Source organism: Gymnoscopelus braueri, assembly GCF_963280865.1.
Source record: "Gymnoscopelus braueri genome assembly, chromosome: 16".
NCBI classification, from domain to species: Eukaryota; Metazoa; Chordata; class Actinopteri; order Myctophiformes; family Myctophidae; genus Gymnoscopelus; species Gymnoscopelus braueri.
The window spans coordinates 4808722-4829436 of record NC_137616.1 but is presented as its reverse complement, the minus strand read 5'-3'; positions in this window follow the sequence as shown (position 1 = coordinate 4829436).

Sequence of the window (20715 nt, the reverse complement as noted above, 5' to 3'; positions counted from 1 at the left end):
GGTGAAAGGACACAATTGTAACTTTCATTAGAAATATAAATAAAGATTCTTTATTTAACTGCTGTCCCTTCAGACTCGGTGATTTCATTTCCCATAGAGTGTGAGGACGTAGTAGTCTTCGTTTGCCACCTTCACCACCTCGACGATGACAGGGAGTACTGCTTCTGCTTAGACAAAAGGACCCGCAGATTAACATGTATTTGTCCACAGACCCCCATCTGATAAGATTTGGTTTTAAATATACTTATTTTCAGGTTTGTGTTTGCTAACAATGTGTGTTCATATAATTTATACACTAGTCTTGACTTTCTGTTCTGATTCAGATTACACAAACTAGGTATACCACCTGTTTGATGAATGTAACCGATATAGGGTGATGAGTTAAACAAAGGGACTTTGAGGAATGTTCAGGATGATCTTATACAAGACCATAGATATATAGATGGATGATTACATGATATGATTAGATGGCGGACAAGTTTCAAATAACTTGATCATTGAGAGAGAAATCCTTTAAGGTGTGCAACTTTTTTGGAAGCAATAGATTCATTCTGTACATTTATTATTCACTGTAACACCTAATACAAGGGCACAGAAATGTGACAGTCATAGGGGTCTTAAACGTTTTCAGGCCAGGGACCCCCGTGGGTACAGCATATATTGTATAATGTATAAAATTGTGTTTCATATGTATAGACATACCGTGTTGTGCATTCAAGCTATTCAAATAATAGATTCATATATTCATTCATATCCACTGCCATTAGTAAACATTCTTTACTAACAGAAGAATAATACTATCAACAATCTGTCAATTGCACAACAATCATGTATACAAGCTATTAATGGCCAGAATCATGATTTATTTTCAACATAAATATGGAAAATATTTAAAGACAAATGGATTTTTTTGGAAATATATATATATATATATATATAAAAATAAATAAATGTATTAATTGTCCGTGGACCCACTGTTGAAGACTACTATTAAATTATATCCCTGACACGCTTGTGTCTGTGCAAATACCGTTTTTATATATTTTTTTTTACATTTATTACAACTATCTTTTTTGGAAAGTAAAACGTATTTCATACGGGAAGTAGGGTACTTATTTTGAAGGACACACGGCGGGGGGAGATTGACAGGGCAGTAACCAATCAGGAGCAAGCCCGCCCACAGTTGAACTAACCAATGGCGTCCGTTTCTTCGTTTATCCTTTCTGGTTATTTTGTTTCGCCGGAGAAGGGAGAATATGCCGGTCCGGGTACTAAAATTGATTCTGACACACTCTATGTTCGTTTCATGCAATAAACGGAATTTGAAGTCTGTGTTGGTTTCCTCCATAGAACGAGAATAGGAGAATTCAAGTGGTTTTTCCCTTTTTCAATCCGTGCACCCATGCAATAATCGGAATTTGAAGTGGTTTTTTCGTTTTTTCGTTTCTGCGCCCATGCAGGACCCCAATTATACTTTAGTACCCGGACGGTTGAGACTCTCCAAACACTTATTTCCAAGTATCAGAGATTAGACTGTGTCCAGACAGTCATGTTGAAACCACTGAATGCCTGTACAGTGTGACAAAGGGAAGCCTGATTTATCATAATGAATATGCACATTATATTGCACTGTATATCCTGCAGAGAATACCTTTTTTCTTTTCGTCTGATATCTGCATTTGCTTATGTGATTTCCTTGCATCTGTTGATCAAAACATTGTCTGCTGTAGCTTTGTGGAAGGAAAATAACACATAAAAAAATAACACAAGTAAACAAAGTACAATCATCAGTCTGGAGTTTATTGTGCCACAAACAACAATATTCATTTCTATGGCCTGGAGGATTTAGGCTAATTTTACAGTCAGGGCTGGGTCAATAATAGTCTTTTGTAAATGTAAACTGCATTGTTACTGAAACTTATACCTTTTAAAATAAGTTTCAAAATTAGCATTATATATTCTGGTCTCATTATTCATCATAAACATTGTATGATTTGGACATTTTCTGTAACTAAAAAGGATACAAACTCAGTGTGGTAGCTCTCTGTCTACCAAACTGCCTTTCATTTCAATGAGAATGAACAATTTGGAGAAAGTTGGACATGTCCTCCTTAGCGTGACAGACAAAAATAAGTTGCATAATGGCACATCAAATATGATTACTTTTTGTTAATTTGGGGAAAACGTTTTGAATAAAGTATCTTTACTATTGAACATCAGTAAACATGAATTGAGCACTGCCCTATTAATACTACAGGGTTTCTCAAAGGTGCAAACGTTCTGTTTTTAGGCAGAGGGATACCTTCCCTAAAAATCACATGCCAGGGTTGTGTTATGTAAAGTGACATATAGTGTATCAACAACTGATGCAGAATGAGTCAAAACACCATTATAGTCATTGCAGTATTTCAAGTATCTCAACAGAAAAACACAAACCTAACCTTCACAGGCTTTGGACCATCAAATCTCTTCCCTTTATTTAATCTTTCTGTTTAAAAAGCAGGAAATAAAATGACTCTTCGAAGCTAATCATTTAGTGTGTGTGTGTGTGTGTGTGTGTGTGTGTGTGTGTGTGTGTGTGTGTGTGTGTGTGTGTGTGTGTGTGTGTGTGTGCGTGTGCGTGTGTGCGTTTGTGCGTGTGCGTGTGAGAAAGCAAAAGTTTGGGTTCCAAGTCTTATCTGATGAGGTGATAGGTGAGCCAGTACATGAAGATGGGCTGTGCTGCAGCTATACACGAATCCACGGAGCGCTGCCCTGCGCGCAGCCATTGCTGCGGTGTCAACGCTCCGCGGACGCGACACCGCAGCAATGGCCGCCTACAGGCAGCTACAGGCAGCTACAGGCAGCGCGTCTGTGGATTCGTCTATAGTCAACATCCTCAGCTGGTTTCTGGCTCCTCTCACCAGACAAACACACAGTAATGAAATGTCATAAGTACTCCACATATCCAGTGATTCAAGTTTCCAATGCTTTATGTTAAAACAAGACAATCAAAATCACAGTGATGACAATATGGATGACACATAAGTACGTGACCAGAATATATGAGACAAGGACAAAAACATAAAGTAGTTGATTGTCATGGCGTCAAGTGTATCAGTAGTGCTTACACAGAGGAGAGTGATTCAACACATGTATGCACTGTGTCAATTATAATTCATACCACAAGATGATCAGAGACCTCCACCTACTGATACGTCTGGTGACATCTGCTCTAGTGCCCAAAGTGTGGAACGATCTTCTACCCCATGTTGGAGCGTCTCAAACCTTGTCTGTGTTTAAATCACGTTTCTTTCGATGATTCAGACTAACAGTTGCTCTTTCCGCAATGTGTCTATGTGTTGCACCCTCTAATGTATTTTCCCCCTGTTTATTGTGTATTTAATACAACGCTGTTGTATTAAATGTGCTCTATAAATGAAGTGCATTGGATCACAATGATTGGACTAGAACAGAGAAAAACAATGTCCGCTGCTTGAAAACCAATCATATCACCGTGACCTCTCCCAATATGAAGGATCGCCCCAAAAGTCTTTGCTTGGGTTCTGCAATGCAGTCACATTTCCATATTGTTTCCACACAGTTTAAGCCCATTCATTAAACTTAGATGTCACCATACATCAACGGTAGGCAAGATATCTCCGATTGTCTGGCTCCATGAGACTATAGGTATATGCTAGTAGTTGACATATAGACAAATCCACAGATGCGCTGCCTATAGGCAGCCATAGCTGCGGTGTCCGCAGCGCGACACCGCAGCTATGGCTATGGATTGTCTATACTATACGTATGATACAGGATTGAGTGGATAATCAGACTATCAATTTAGTCAATTACAATTATTAGAATTGTTTTGTGTCGATTTGTTGATGTATAAGAAAAGAAAATGTTCTCCCCCCAAAAAACGCTGCTTCTTTTTTTTTTTTTTTTTTTTTTTTATCCCACGATTTTGTAACCCTATTTTTTACACCCAGTGCCAATTGTCTATGTAATCCTGGGCACTACCTTCCCTCTGCCAACCTAGGGAGGCCAGGGCCGAGCTCATGCCTCCTTCAATGCATGAGAGCCAACTGACCTTCTTGTCACCTGACGGGAGAGTTTCCCTGGTTGGACGTAGCGCGTGGAAGGAACACGTTATTCCAACCAGTTCCCTTCCCCTCCATCAGGCGCCCCGGATGGCCAGGGGGAGGCAGTATAGTGACCAGGATTACTGCATGTTTTTGTGAGGGTATCTACCCTAGGAGACACGGGGAGAACATGCAAACTCCACACAGAAAGGCCCTTTCGCCAACCCCACCTAGGGTATGGGCACTGATGACGCGGAGGAGAGAATAAAACCCTGCTTCTTGATTATTAGTTTGTTTGAAGGTGTTATTGCTCTAGTCTAACAGTCTACATCATCACATAATTATCACACATGGAAATGGGAGTCTCTGGCAATGATGTTTTAAATAGTTAAAGGAAGCTTAAACACAACATAAAACAACCAAGATGAACATGCACAACCAAGATGAACATGCACATTCTATATTATTCTTATATTAAAATTGGTTACTGGGAGGGCCAGCAGGCGGACCTCGGCCACGTCACTCTGACATGACCATAAACAAACCTGATAAGCCCATATATAAGCATGTCACTATGACTCAGACATAACCATAAATAAATAAAACAAATGCCCATATATAGGCATATATGGATACGGTATCCGGTTGTCCAGAGCCACAGATCCAACCGCTATGCCCATATATAGTCATGTGCATATATGGGACCGACCGACTTGAAACACGACACAGCTCCCGGAAAATGACTCGAGGGAGTGCGGTGCTCGCCGCCGAGTCGTTTGGATATGCGGTTGTCCAGAACCGCCGATCCGACTGATATGTCCATATATGGGCATACATGGATGGATATCCAGTTGTCCAGAACCACCGATCCGACCGATATGTCCATATATGGGCAAGCCAATATACAGGGTTTGGGCATTCAGGCTACTAATGACATCAGGGAACTCCATATATGGGCATAAAAGGGACACAGGTAGACAGACAGATAAGAGATCTCCATATATGGGAACAAAGGGGACACAGACAGACGGGTACAATGGGTTCTCTGACAAAGCCCACGACGCGTGATTATGGATCCCACCTACGCTCCAGGATATAGACCCGCCTTACCTGTCTGATTGGCTCCCTGGCAGGCATAGTTTTACTGAGGTTAGGGGTTAAGGTTAGGTTTAGGCATAGTTGTCAATCACAGCGACTACTGACCAATCACAGCGGGGTTTGCCTGGAGCTGCAGTGGGATCCATAATAACGCGCCCACGACAGACATATGGGTTGGATGGGCGGTGCCATGTAGGTGTTGAACTCTAGATGTGAGGGCTGCATAGTGGCCCCAACCTCTAGTGCAATAAATGTGTTTCCATCATGCAGAAGATTGATTTGGCACCTCAGAGGCAGTGGTGGAAGGAAGTACTCAGATATTATAGGCCTACTTAAGTAAAAGTAGCAATACTGCAATGTAAAAATACTCTGTTACAAGTAAAAGGCCTGTGTTCAAAATGTTGAGTAAAAGTACAAAAGTTTTGGCATCAAAATGTACTTAGGCTATAGTACCAAAAGTAAAAGTACTAAAATGTTTTAAAATAGCAGATCTACAAGCTCACAGTGCGTTGTGAGCTTGTAGATCGGCTATTTTCAAAGCTCACAACGCGTTGTGAGCTTTGTAGTGGAGTAAAAGTACAATATTTGCCTCTGAGGTGTAGTGGAGTAGAAGTAGAGTAGAGTAGAAGAATTGGAAATACTCCAGTAAAGTAAAGAAATACCTCAAAAATTGTACTTAAGTACAGTACTTGTACAGTAAATGTACTTAGTTACTTTACACCACTGCTCAGAGGTACAGTAAGACACTTACAAATGAATAAATCTCTCTGTTTCAACACATATACCTTCAGGAGTTTGTGTTGCACCTTGGAAGACTATCAATCAATTATCATACATTTTGTATGTCACAGTAAATGTAGGGGGAAAAAAATGTAAGATTTATCGGCAAATGGGTACATTTCCCATTGTCCAGTCCAGACCGATATACATTTATATAAAATAGGGCTGAAGTGGACCCCCGATCTGCGCCAGATCGGGGGTTTTGTCGGCGAGCCCCAAAAAAGGTCCCCGACAGCATAATCGGACCAAATATCGGACAGTGTGTACAAGTTTATCTCAAGACACTAGATGAAATGCAATGAGGAGGTATGATATCTCTGCTGTCCAGCAGTAACCAGCTAACTCCAAAACGTGCATCTTGCATTAAAAGGCCATTTAAGCATATATGGAAGTTTTGAAGAAGTAAAATAACCATTCTAATCAATTCCCCATACTTGAATTATGCAGGAAAGTGGGTTCATAGGTCTCTACACAAAATAAGGTTCAAAAGTTGTTCATACAATTTGCATGTGACAATATAGGGGTCCAAATATTAACCGCATGATAACTACCACTAAGCTACTAGTCTGCAATGGATATCATGCCAAATTGTAAACAAGAGATCTACAGCTAGTCAAAAAATCAAACCTGGATTTGCCCACCCATTTCATAATCATGGCTTAATTTTGGGGGTCTGGCTCATGGACTAAATGCCTAATTTGCATATTTAAATATACAATTTCAGAAAACTTGTAATACGATAAATCATTGTCTTCATGTAAGTAATCAACTGGGGAAGTTACATTATGATAACTATTTTTTTTAATGTTTTCATTATTTTCAACTGTCACGTATGGTGAAAATAATGAAATGTGTGATAAATATTTAAAAAAAACTACTCCTGTGGAAAGGTTATCATATATTTATTTACTTATATTGACCCTATAAGCAATTTAATACAGGTACGGTTTTGCCCACTCATTTGATAATCAAAACTTGTCTGGCTCATGGACTAATTGGTAATGCCTGTGAAGGAAGTAAGGAAGAGGCCCAATTTCTTTCCAATATGGCTGCTGTGCACAGAGCTATTAGTTTGGACTCAAGCCAGGTGTAATTGCCTAAATCAGCCACCATGCACCCACACCACACTGGTTTTTTTCTACATAGGCTTGCACTTTATTTTGACTTTTTCTTCATCTATTCATATGCATATAAATCAATGTAAATGCATGAAACCTTTACCATTACCATAAAGTGACATCTCAACCGTTTGGTTGAGGCCTATATTTGGAAAACTGTTGGGTCTGTTAAAAAATATATAATTGATTGTTATTACTATTTTTTTTTTTTACTTTTTTCTTTGTGTGACCTTTAAAGGGTTAAGCTGTAAGTTGCACTTTAACTCAATGACTGACATGGAACTCCATATTTGGGCATGGCTGACATCATCATAGTTTCATCAGTGATGATGCGAGTGTTTGGTTAGCTCGGCTTAAAAGCAAATGACACAGTGTGAATGACAGTCTGGCATAAGGCACAGAGGAGACATTCCAGCAGAGATCCAGAAGAGTAATATTCTATTGTTCAAGTCTTGGCCCATTACAGACCATGTATAGCAGCACCTTTAACGATGACCTGCTGCTCCTGACAACGAGCTATCAGCAAGGAGACACAGAAGAACCAGGATCTTACAGTAGTCAGCCGTTTACCAAGACTTTAACTCAGTCAGAAGTAAATAGACATCAGCTGACTTACTTAGGAAAGAAAACTCACATCTGTAAACAGTGTGACAAGAAGTTCAGTTGTCCAGGTCACCTGAAGACACACCAGCATGTCCATACCGGAGAAAAACCATTCCATTGTAAACAATGTGACAAGAGTTTCAGTCGGTTGGATATTTTAAAGACACACCAGCGCATCCACACTGGAGAAAAACCTTTCCATTGTAAACAATGTGGCAAGAGTTTCAGTCAGTTAAGTGACCTGAAGACACACCAGCGTATCCACACTGGAGAGAAACCTTTCCTCTGTAAACAGTGTGACAAGAGTTTCAGTCGGTTGGATGCTTTAAAGACGCACCAACGTGTCCACACTGGAGAAAAACCTTTCCATTGTAAACAATGTGGAAAGAGTTTCAGTCAGTTACGTGACCTGAAGACACACCAGCGTATCCACACTGGAGAAAAACCTTACCTCTGTAAACGGTGTGACAAGAGTTTCAGTCGGTTGGATACTTTAAAGACACACCAGCGCATCCACACTGGAGAAAAACCTTTCCATTGTAAACAATGTGGTAAGAGTTTCAGTCAGTTAGGTGAGCTGAAGAAACACCAGCGTAGCCACACTGGAGAAAAACCTTTCCTCTGTAAACAGTGTGACAAGAGTTTCAGTCAGTTAGGTAACCTGAAAACACACCAGCGCATCCACACTGGAGAAAAACCTTTCCATTGTAAACAGTGTGACAACATTTTCAGTCGATTAGATACTTTAAAGTCACACCAGCGCATCCACACTGCGGAAAAACCTTTCCGTTGTAAACAATGTGGCAAGAGTTTCAGTCAGTTAGGTACCCTGACTACACACCAGCGCATCCACACTGGAGAAAAACCATTCCACTGTAAACAGTGTGACAAGAGTTTCAGTCGGTTAGATACTTTAAAGTCACACCAGCGCATCCACACTGGAGAAAGACCTTTCCTCTGTAAACAGTGTCACAAGACTTTCAGTCAGTCAGGTGAACTCAAGACACACCAGCGCATCCACACTGGAGAAAAACCTTTCCTCTGTAAACAGTGTCACAAGAGTTTCAGTCAGTCAGGTGAACTCAAGACACACCAGCGCATCCACACTGGAGAAAAACCGTTCCTCTGTAAACAGTGTGGCAAGAGTTTCCGTCTGTTAGGTAACCTGAAAACACACCAGCCCATCCACACTGGAGAAAAACCTTTCCATTGTAAACAGTGTGACAAGAGTTTCAGTCGGTTAGATACTTTAAAGAGACACCAGCGCATCCACACTGGAGAGAAACCTTTCCGTTGTAAACAATGTGGCAAGAGTTTCAGTCAGTTAGGTACCCTGACTAAACACCAGCGTATCCACACTGGAGAAAAACCATTCCACTGTAATCAGTGTGACAAGAGTTTCAGTCGGTTAGATACTTTAAAGTCACACCAACGCATCCACTTGAGAAAGACCTTTCCATTGTAAACAGTGTGACAAGGGTTTCAGTGAGTCAGGTAAACTGAAGACACACCAGTGCATCCACACTGGAGAAAAAACTTTCCTCTGTAAACAGTGTGGCAAGAGTTTCAGTCAGTCAACTCACCTGAATAGACACCTCCGTATCCACACTAGAGACAAAATAAATCTACTCTAGACAGAGCAAAAGTTTCAGGGTGTTACAGCACCTGAAGAGGCACCAGTGTATCCACGTCCTCATTTTTCAGGAAATGAAAAAACAAAATATAAGTTTTTCAGGAAAGGAAGAAAACCTTATATTTTTTAAACAAAGTAATACTACCTCATCAAAGTTGGTATAGTGACTTTAAATATTGTCCGATACTTGCATGTGTCATTATAATATCACCACTTTACCCAAATCCGGCTCAAGTGGAGTTAGGAGTTTCGTCCGAACAGAAATCCGGCTCAAGTGGAGTTAGGAGTCCGAACAGCAGACAATAGCTCCAATCGCTGCTGAGGGAGTGGTTTCAAATGGGTCTAAATTCCTAAAAGCTAACAATGGATCTCCAAGCTCACAATCTCCAAGCCCTGCTGCTTCATGACACTTATTATATAGGCCTACAATAATAAACAAGACTTTAAATATTAAAATAACTTCTGCAAAGAGGGGTTCACATAACTTCTGCAAAGAGGGGTTCACAGAGTTTGAGTAGAACTAGCGAGAGAAATGCTATGAACTCATTTCTTGTCACATTGCTCTCCTCATTAAACACTTCATAAATTAATGTCAGTGCTAAGTTTGATAAACAGGTACACTGCATAGTTTTAAAAGACTAAGGGGGGAAGAACCCTGCGGCGTTAGTTTGTTTGCTGCGTGCTCCGTGGTAGATCTCCTATCTCTGTGTGTGCTCACTGCACAGTGTGCTCTGCTGTAGAACGGCAACAGGGAGAGGAGAAAGGGGAAGCTGCGTGGTTTGACGGACAGTTTGAGGATCCAATAGAGTTCGGAGGTTTTGTCAGAGGCGCCTTTTAATAATTTTCATTGGTTACATTTTTTTTTTACAGACGTAAAGGGTGTTCAATAGCGTTGATTTATGAAAAAAAAGAAGCTGAAAATGGAGTTGGCTGGTTCCCGCTGGACAGCGACAATATGAAATTAAACTATACAATATTGAATGAAATATAAGACAGCAATAATTGTTCATTATCATAATTCCATCTACTGTAATTAGGAAACACTCTATACATTTCCACTGTTATGCAGATGATACACAATTATATCTATCGATGAAGCCAGATGAAACAGATCAACTGGCTAAACTTCAAGCATGCCGATGACCCGTAATTACCTACTCCTCAACTCGGACAGTTATTGTACTTGGCCCTAAGCACCTCAGAGATAAATTAGCCGATAAGAATTTTACCCTATATGGTATTACCTTGACCTCCAGGGCCACTGTAAAGAATCTGGGAGTCACGTTTGACCAAGATATGTCCTTTCAGTCCCACATAAAACAAATTTCAAGAAATGCCTTTTTTTCACCTGCGTAATATTGCAAAAGTTAGGCACATTCTGTCCCAAAATGATGCAGAAAAACTTGTTCACGCATTTGTTACTTCTAGGCTGGACTATTGCAACGCTTTATTATCAGGCTGCCCAAGTAAGTCCCTAAATAGCCTGCAGCTAGTCCAAAATGCCGCTGCGTGCATACTGACAGGAACCAGAAGAAGAGATCATATCACTCCTTCATTGGCCTCTTTGCACTGGCTCCCGGTTAAATACAGAATAGAGTTTAAAGTTCTCCTCCTCACATACAAGGCTCTCAATGGACAGGCACCAGTATATCTCAAAGAACTCATCGAGCCCTATAAACCAGCCAGAACACCATTGCGTCCACAGTATGAAAAAATGCTTATGGCTCCAGGAAACCCCCAAAAAATTAGAACAGGAGGCAGAGCATTTAAGTTTCAGGCACCTCAGCTGTGGAACCTTCTCCCAGTCTCAGTCCGTGAAGCAGACACACTCTGTATATTTAAGACTAGACTAAAAACCTTTCTCTATGATAAAGCCTATAGCCGAAGTGTATAGACTCAGTCACCCTATAGTCATCCTCTACCCCCCCTCCCCACGTCGCAGGTCCATGGACCCTCCAGCTGCGGCTCAATACTGTGACTGCGGACCGGGCCTCTCCATGGAGCACGACCGTGGATTTCTACTACATTACACTATACCACTACACTATACTGTATATTATCTTAACATTCTTTTATTATACCATTATATACTGCATACACACTATTGCTGTACTATATTATATTATCATATACTATCTTACACTATTATATTTGCTACTATTGTTATTGTTACTACTTGCACTGTATCTCTTTCTGTCTCTCCTCTGTCTGTCTGTCTCTCCCTCTCTCTCTCTTCTTTCCCCCGACACGGTCGAGGCAGAAGGCCGCCACCCTAGAGCCTAGGGTCTGCCTGACGTTTCTTCCAGTTAAGAGGGAGTTTTTCGTTGCCACTGTCGCAAAATTGCTTGCTCAGGGTGGGATGTCGGGTCTCTTCTCTACATGTAAAGTGTCTTGAGACAACTTGTTGTGATTTGACACTATAATAAAATTGAATTGAATTGAATTGAATTGAATTGTAGAACACGGTGTATGAAGGTGAGTATCACCCCAATCATCCCAACATTATCACATTCTAGGAGGTGTTTGAAGAACTCACAGAAGATCAGAAGAAAGGCTTCCTTTGTAAGTATCATTTTGCTTGTAGTTTTGATTCACTTCGAACAATGATAACCGTGGTTTTCCTCAGGTTTAAATGTAATTTCTCTAAGATCACAGATATTGATCGACCAGTATGGGTCTGACCATTGGAATTCAATACTTATGGTTAATGTCGGTGATCTAGAAAATGCTGCTGCACTCAATGCAGCTACTGTAAATGTCCTAGTTCATGAGCTTATTTGTTTGCTAAAATGTACTTCCAAAAAAGGAATTTAAGATTGTAAATGCATCTCTTCTATTGCTTGTCCCCAGTGTTCCTTACAGGTTGTGACCGTATTCCCATTCTGGATATGGACGAGATCAAGATGAAAATCGCTGTACGGCCCAAGTGTACTGAACTACATTTCCCAGAATCTCTCACCTGCCATTCCCTGTTACTGCTGCCCATAGAGACACACGGCCGGAAGCGGAAGGCCTACAAATTCACGCCCACTTTTGAGACAGCGCCGCTACTCGAGGTCCGTTAGAACGATGAACTGCAGCTCTCAATGCAATCTCTATGAGAGGCATTGTAAAATACCGTAATTTCACTGGTTAACTACTGAGGCTGTAGCGATTTAGTAGACTAATAAAGTGTCCCATTTGTTTAATTTATCCTTTTTAATGTCCCATATTTGTCATCTCGATATACTACCCACAATATACTATAATATACTCCATCAGTATGTCAAAACCTCTAGCATCGGAGATCTAGAGTTTAAGTGGTCGCATGGTATATACGTCACGGACGCATCCCTTGAGGTTTTCAATACCCAGAATACTGGCTAAAGTGGCCGTTTTCAAGATGTTTTGGTCATTATCTCTGGAACAGAAGGTCCAATCTGCTCAGTTCAAAGCGTGTTGGATGCGTGACTCTGAGGACATTAAGCACACAATGACACATTGGAAGGGAAGGCGAGATCTTAGTTGGGCAGGCGACCGCCTGTCCTGCCTCCACAGTGGGTACGCCACTGGTCGGCGCTCGTAAAGACAGTGATGTCACTGAAATGCGAAAACTTGTTTGTCTGCCGTTTACCCACTGCTGTGTTAACATTATGGGTAACTCGTTAAAGTGGCAGATTAAATGTGAAACACATCAACTATTGCGAAAACAAGAAGATATGTTGACAAAGACACTCCATACATTTGGAAACATATTTTTATTTAAATCAATATCGTCTTCAGTTAATGTAGGAATATTTTAAAAGTAGGCTAATTCTCATATCCTCTCATAGGGAATGCATTGAGAGCTGCAGTTCATCGTTCTAACGGACCTCGAGTAGCGGCGCTGTCTCAAAAGTGGGCGTGGATTTGTAGACCTTCCGCTTCCGGCCGTGTGTCTCTATCTACCAGAGATACCCAGTCAAGAGGACACTGCATAACAGGCTTATGGTAGCCATCAACCACAAGAGAGGCTTCTGAGCGGAATGATGCAGTGTAGAATGAGTCAAATCAATGCTTGAGAAAATATAACATGGTGAAAGTTACAGCTGTTATGGTACACATGTCTTTATTTAACCAAATGTATCTCTTGCACACACATTCGAATGACAATTTTGTATTTGATTCCATTATGTTTATATGTTATATTTGAGTTTGTAGTATTAGACCTTAGCTATGTATGGTTAGATATTTTCATTATTTTATTTCTAAAGTCTAAGATGAAGATGCAGGCAAGAAAGGAGTTGCATTTGTGTCACAAAATCTAACCATCTAAACATAGCTGTTGAGGCTCTCCAAACACTTATTTCCTAGTATCTGAGAATAGACTGTGTCCAGACAGTCATGTTGAAACCACTGAATGCCTGTACAGTGTGACAAAGGGAAGCCTGATTTATCATAATGAATATGCACATTATATTGTACTGTATATCCTGCAGAGAATACCTTTTTTCTTTTGATCTGATATCTGCATTTGCTTTCGTGATTTCCTTGCAACTGTTGTTCAAAACATTGTCTGCTGTAGCTTTATGGAAGGAAAATAACACATAAAAAAATAACACAAGTAAACTAGAGAAAGTGCTCCTCGGAGCACAGGTCTCCGCCAGGTCAGGTAGGTTATTGTGGGCCTGCAATGTTTGGAATTCGCCAAGCAGGATGGAATATAGAAAATCTGACGGAACCATCTTGATCACTTGACTATAGAGATGATGTTTGGACAAATTTTGCAGGAGTAATATAAAAAAGAAAAATCGGCCTCCTGGTGGCGCTATAGAGCACCGAAGTCCTGACGTCACTCGTTCATCCCCAGGTTTGCGGAAGTAATTTCTCTATGGAGAATAACATTGGGTCATCTTAGAATCGTCTCATATAAGAATTGTGGTCCAAAAATAAACACCGCGTGTCGGCGTTATTGTCAGGGAGGAGGTTCTGTATAGTTTATGATAGTCAGTCACTTATATTTGATACAGTCTGTTTCTGGCGAAAATGTAACTAATTTGGCGGAAGTAACATTAGCGTTTTCTCACCGTCAGTTGATGCTTCATATCCATAAGAGTCAACCCGCCGTGGTCATTTGTTTATTTTTGGAACACAGTTCTTATTTGACGCGATATTAAATACGTCTAAGGGATTCAGAACGGGGGTGGAAAACTGCGAACCAGGTAGACAAACAAAGGATGTGTAAATGACGTCAGACTTCGGCGGTCTATAATAGGGCAATGTTAAGAGGGTGGCGTTTGTTTTTCAACGTAGTGCGAATGTGCGTGCAAAGTTCCATCGCAATCGGACGCTGTGTTCATGATTTGTGGCATTTTGTTGAAAACGGGCCACTCCTGCAAACTTTAGATGTCAATTTTAGCCAATCAGGATGGAATATGAAAAATCAAACAGATCCATCTTGATCACATGACTAAAGAGATCATGTGTACCGATTTGCGTGAAATTTGGACAAAATCTGAAAGCTTAATCTCAAACTTTTTCTTTTTATTAAAATTTTATTCCGCGATTTTTGTAACCCATTTTTTTCACCCGGTGCCAATTTCCTAAGTGATCCTGGGCGCTACACCAGCCCTACACCAGCACTACACCAGTCCCCCACAGCCAGGGAGGCCAGGGCTGAGCTCATGCTTCCTTCAATGCATGAGAGCCAACTGACCTTCTTGTCACCTGACAGGGGGGAGTTTCCCTGGTTAGACGTGGAAGGAACACGTTATTCCAACCAGTTCCCTTTCCCCTCCATCAGGCGCCCCGGCTGTCATGGGGGAGGCGGTATAGCGACCAGGATTACTACATGTTTTGTGAGGGTATTAACTACCCTAGGAGACACGGGGAGAACATGCAAACTCCACACAGAGTGGGCCCTTTCGCCAACCCCACCTAGGGTATGGGCGCTGATGACGCGGAGGAGAAGACACGCCCCCAGTGCCCACAGCGTCCCCGGCGGGATTCGAACCCAGGACCTTCTAGCTGCTACCGACTGCTCCACCGTGCCCCCTACAAACAAATTGTTTTACATAAGTTGGCCTCCTGGTGGCGCTATAAAAGGCTAATGTGAAAAATGCAGGGCAGATGTTTTTCCTTGGCCTCTAGGCTAGGGAGTATGCGTGCAAAGTTTCACACAGATCGGTGCAGTTATAGTTAAAGCCTTTATAGCGCCACCATGAGGCTGATTTGAACATTTTCAAGTGGCATTTCTTCCTCGGCCTAGTGGGAATGTGTGTGTGAAATTTCACAGAAATCGCAAGCTGTGTTGATGATTTGAGGCATTTAGTTCAAAACGGACCAATCCTGCAAACTTTGGAAGCCAACCGTAGCCAATCAAGATGGAATATGGAAAATCAGACAAATCTGTGTTGATCACATGACTATAGAGATACTGTGTACTGATTTGCGTGATGTTTGGATAAAATCTGTAGGAGTAATATAAAAAAATTGTTTTGCACAAATCGGCCTCCTGGTGGCGCTATAACAGGGCCATGTAAACAAATTGGGGCAGAGGTTCTGAATTGGCATCCAGGGAGTGTGTGTGCACAGTTTCGCAGCGACCGGGCCAACGGTGCCGGAGATTAGCTGTTCACAGACAGATGGACACACGGACGGACGGACGAACACACGGACGGACGGACAGGGGGTAAAACATACTCTCTCGCCATGCCTTTCGGCCTGGCGGAGACAAAAAGTACATCATCAGTCTTGAGTTTATTGTGCCATAAACAACAATATTCATTTCTATGGCCTGGAGGATTTAGGCAAATTTTACAGTCAGGGATGGGTCAATAATAGTCTTTTGTAAATGTAAACTGCATTGTTACTGAAACTTATACCTTTTAAAATAAGTTTCAAAATTAGCATTATATATTGTGGTCTCATTATTCATCATAAACATTGTATGATTGGGACATTTTCTGTATTGGCACGAGTTAACTAAAAAGGATACAAACTCAGTGTGGTAGCTCTCTGGCTACCAAATTGCCTTAATTCATTTCAATGAGAATGAACAATTTGGAGAAAGTTGGACATGTCCTCCTTAGCGTGACAGACAAAAATAAGTTGCATAATGGCAGATCAAATATGATTACTTTTTGTTATTTTGGGGAAAACGTTTTGAATAAAGTAGTAGCTACTAAAAATCTTATTTAATAACCAGAAAAAAACAAAAAGAAGCTGGGCGGGCAATCTTTGTCCTACCGTCCAACCAACAGCGTTGACACCGCAGCAATGGCTGCGCCCAGGGCAGCGCTCCGTGGAATCCACGGAGCGCTGCCCTGGGCGCAGCCATTGCTGCGGTGTCCGCACCGCGATACCACATGCTATGGCTGCCTACAGGCAGCGCGTCTGTGGATTCGTCTTTACTATACATTATAATACAGGGTTGAGTGGATAATCAGACTATCAATTTAGTCAATTACAATTATTAGAATTGTTTCGTGTCAATTCGTTGATGTATAAGAAAAGAAAATGTTCTCCCCCAAAAAAACCTTGCTTCTTGATTATTAGTTTGTTTGAAGGTGTTATTGCTCTAGTCTAACAGTCTACATCATCACATAATTATCACACATGGAAATGGGAGTCTCTGGCAATGATGAGTTAAAGGAAGCTTAAACACAACATAAAACAACCAAGATGAATTGCACATTCTATATTATTCTTATATTTAAATTGGTTACTGGGAGGGCCAGCAGGCGGACCTCGGCCACGTCACTCTGACATAACCATAAACAAACCTGATACGCCCATATATAAGCATGTCTCTATGACTCAGACAAAACCATACCAAAAAAAAACAATATGCCCTAATATAGGCATATATGGATACGGTATCCGGTTGTCCAGAGCCACAGATCCAACCGCTATGGCCATATATAGTCATGTGCATATATGGTACCGACTGACTTGAAACACGACACAGCTCCCGGAAAATGACTCGAGGGAGTGCGGTGCTCGCCGCCGAGTCGTTTGGATATGCGGTTGTCCAGAACCCCCGATCCGACTGATATGTCCATATATGGGCATACATGGATGGATATCCAGTTGTCCAGAACCACCGATCCGACCGATATGTCCATATATGGGCAAGCCAATATACAGGGTTTGGGCATGTAGGTTACTAATGACATCAGGGATCTCCATATATGGGCATAAAAGGGACACAGGGTACTCTGGGTACTCTGACAAAGCCCACGACAGACATGGGTTGGATGGGCGGTGCCATGTAGGTGTTGAACTCTAGATGTGAGGGCTGCATAGTGGCCCCAACCTCTAGTGCAGTAAATGTGTTTCCATCATGGAGAAGATTGGTACCTCAGAGGCAGTGGTGGAAGGAAGTAATCAGATATTATACTTAAGTAAAAGTAGCAATACCACTAAATGAAAATACTCTGTTACAAGTAAAAGGCCTGTGTTCAAAATGTTGTGTAAAAGTACAAAAGTATTGGCATCAAAATGTACTTATAGTACCAAAAGTAAAAGTACTAAAATGTTTGAAAATAGCAGATCTACAAGCTCACAACGCGTTGTGAGCTTGTAGATCGGCTATTTTCAAAGCTCACAACGCGTTGTGAGCTTGTAGATCGGCTATTTTCAAATAGGTTATGTATAAAATAGGGCTGGAGTGGTTAATGTATGTTTTATAATATAATATTTTATATCTGCAAAGTAACTAGTAACTAACGTTTTCAAATAATTGTAGTGGAGTAAAAGTATTTGCCTCTGAGATGTAGTGGAGTAGAAGTAAAATAATTGGAAATACTCCAGTAAAGTAAAAAATACCTCAAAATTGTATTTAAGTACAGAACTTGTACAGTAAATGTACTTAGTTACTTTACACCACTGCTCAGAGGTACCGTAAGACACTTACAAATGAATACATCTCTCTGTTTCAACACTTTGTGTTGCACCTTGGAAGACTACACTGACAAAGTTGCTGATAACATGCTGATGACTTTCACGGTGGGTTGAATTATCAATCAATTATCATACACTATGTATGTCACAGTAAATGTAGAAAGAATGTTAATGTATAGATTTATCGGTTATACATTTCCCACCATGAATTTAAGTACATCTGTAGAGATCCTGTGTTGTACAATATAAAAAGTGAACCAAGTGCACGTTTACCTGGAGGTCTATAGATTTACAATGTATACATCCCTGTGGAAAAGCTAGATAACCCAGGCAGGGTACTAAATACCTTTACCACTCCACCCGTAAATGTACAAATATACTGGTAAATATATTGATATACCTTTGTTTATTTACTGTGTCATGTACAATACTGTAGGTGATGTTTCTGAGATTCCTTCTGTAGACCAAGTTAGGTGTGGGTCGTGCTAATGTACATTTTATAATTGTATTCTATAGGTTCGATGGGACGGCAGTGATGTTGAACTTGATCCAAAAGAAAGGGGAAAGCCTGTCAAAAGCTCAAACAAGTATGTATAGAGTAGAATACTTTTTGATTACATAGTTTCAGTATTTGCTGATTATAACTGCTCTGTAAACCATATATTTACAGACCTGTATCAGGTCATACCTGTATCAGACTATATCTACCTTTGCTTCTGGAAACCTTGACTCTGACATAATGGTATGCAGCTTGTTGAGTGAGTTGTTTAGGCCAGTGTTTATCAACCTTTTTTGTGCCAAGGCACACCTGGCATAGCCAAAGGATCCCAGGGCACACCTAGATATACGGTATATATATATATATATAATTATATATATATATATATATATACGGTATATATATATATATACACACACACTAGGGGTGTGCCGATACACTAATTTCACGAAACGATACGATATTGGGCACACAACTTCGATACGATTTCGATACGATACGCACTTTTTTATTATGAAAATATATGGGGGAGAAAAAAAGCAAATGCAAACAAATATTTCTGTTTTTGCATTATTCAGACATGCAAACTTGTAGCTTTTCAGCTTCCACTAGCCGTTTTGAATCCAAATAGGGCAATAGTGTGACACCTGACCCGAAAAAAAACAGCATGTTGTCACCCTTTTCACCTCGGGGCTGTTTGCATGCCTGATTATTATTGTTAAAAAAAAAATAATAATCAAACCTTCTTCAAACGGCGCGGCACACCTCAGCAGTAGCCCCGGCCCAAAATTGGGACGTTTGCCAGGGTTGATAAACACTGGTTTAGGCCACGCTGTCAACTCAGCGGAGTCCAAGTTGTATCGAATCAGTTGATAGTACTTGAGAATGAAAGTAAAGGAGACGTCGGTCAACTCTGCATCCTTGATATAAAGTAGTGCCTAAAGTTTGTCTGCAGCTCCCCATTCATACAGTGCATGTACCGTACATGTAATACATTATACACGTACATGTACATGTTTTTGATCAAATGCCTATTCTGACGGCTATCAATCCTCCTATAATTCTACAAAGCTCTCTGTGGTGAGCCCAAAACCGTGGTGAGGCAAAAATCTCGTCTGCCCGGTTCTCCTCAGTGGCTGGAGCAATTGCTCTGCATTTGCACACAGACATTGACCATTACCATGTGCGCGGAACAGCGAAGCCCGTTTTCGATTTCCCCAAATGTCAGCTGTTTATTAGCGTTTTTATGTAAAAGAATGTCGCCATGGTTACGGCTCCCCAGCTGTGGGATGGCCCCGCGACCTATGGGATGAATAATCAATCTGCGCATGCGTCCAGACGGGTATGGACTAGTTCACATAATTGCTTGGTTATATTTTGTTCTTCTGAATTGATCCCTTGATTTTTTTTTATTGATTTTGTTTACTAGGAAGGAGTTTGTTGACGCTTTTGTCAACTATGCATTCAACACATCTGTGGAGAAAGTGTTTGAGGAGTTCAAGGGAGGCTTCTACAAGGTGTGTGACAGAGATGTGGTGGACTTTTTCCAACCAGACGAGTTACAGGGAGTGATGGTGGGACAAGAAACCTACGACTGGGACGTGCTGAAGCAGGTTTGTTTGACTGCAAACTGTTTTGTTTTGTCTTGCTTTTGAGACTTTTACAGATGTTGTTCTGGAAGCCAGACAACTATGTCTGTAGATGTACTTCTGCCTCCTAAAAGTCCCACACAGGAAGCTGTCGTCTTGTTTGTCATTCCATTCACAAAGATATCTTTCAAATATACGGTATATTTTCCATTTCTGCTAAGCAGCATGCTAGGCTTATAGGCTTCTCTCTCTGTGCAATTCCTCTAAAATAACCCCCCCCCCCCTCGAGCACGCTCGCTCACTCTCTCATTTTGTTTTATAATGTTTAACTTAAAGGAGGAGTTCACCCCAAAAATGACTTATTTTCTATCAATTGCACACCCTATGAAGCCTTGAATCCATGGATTATTTTTAGTTTTTGTCGCATTCCTAAGCTAATAATTTGATTCCCGTCTCCTACCGGCTA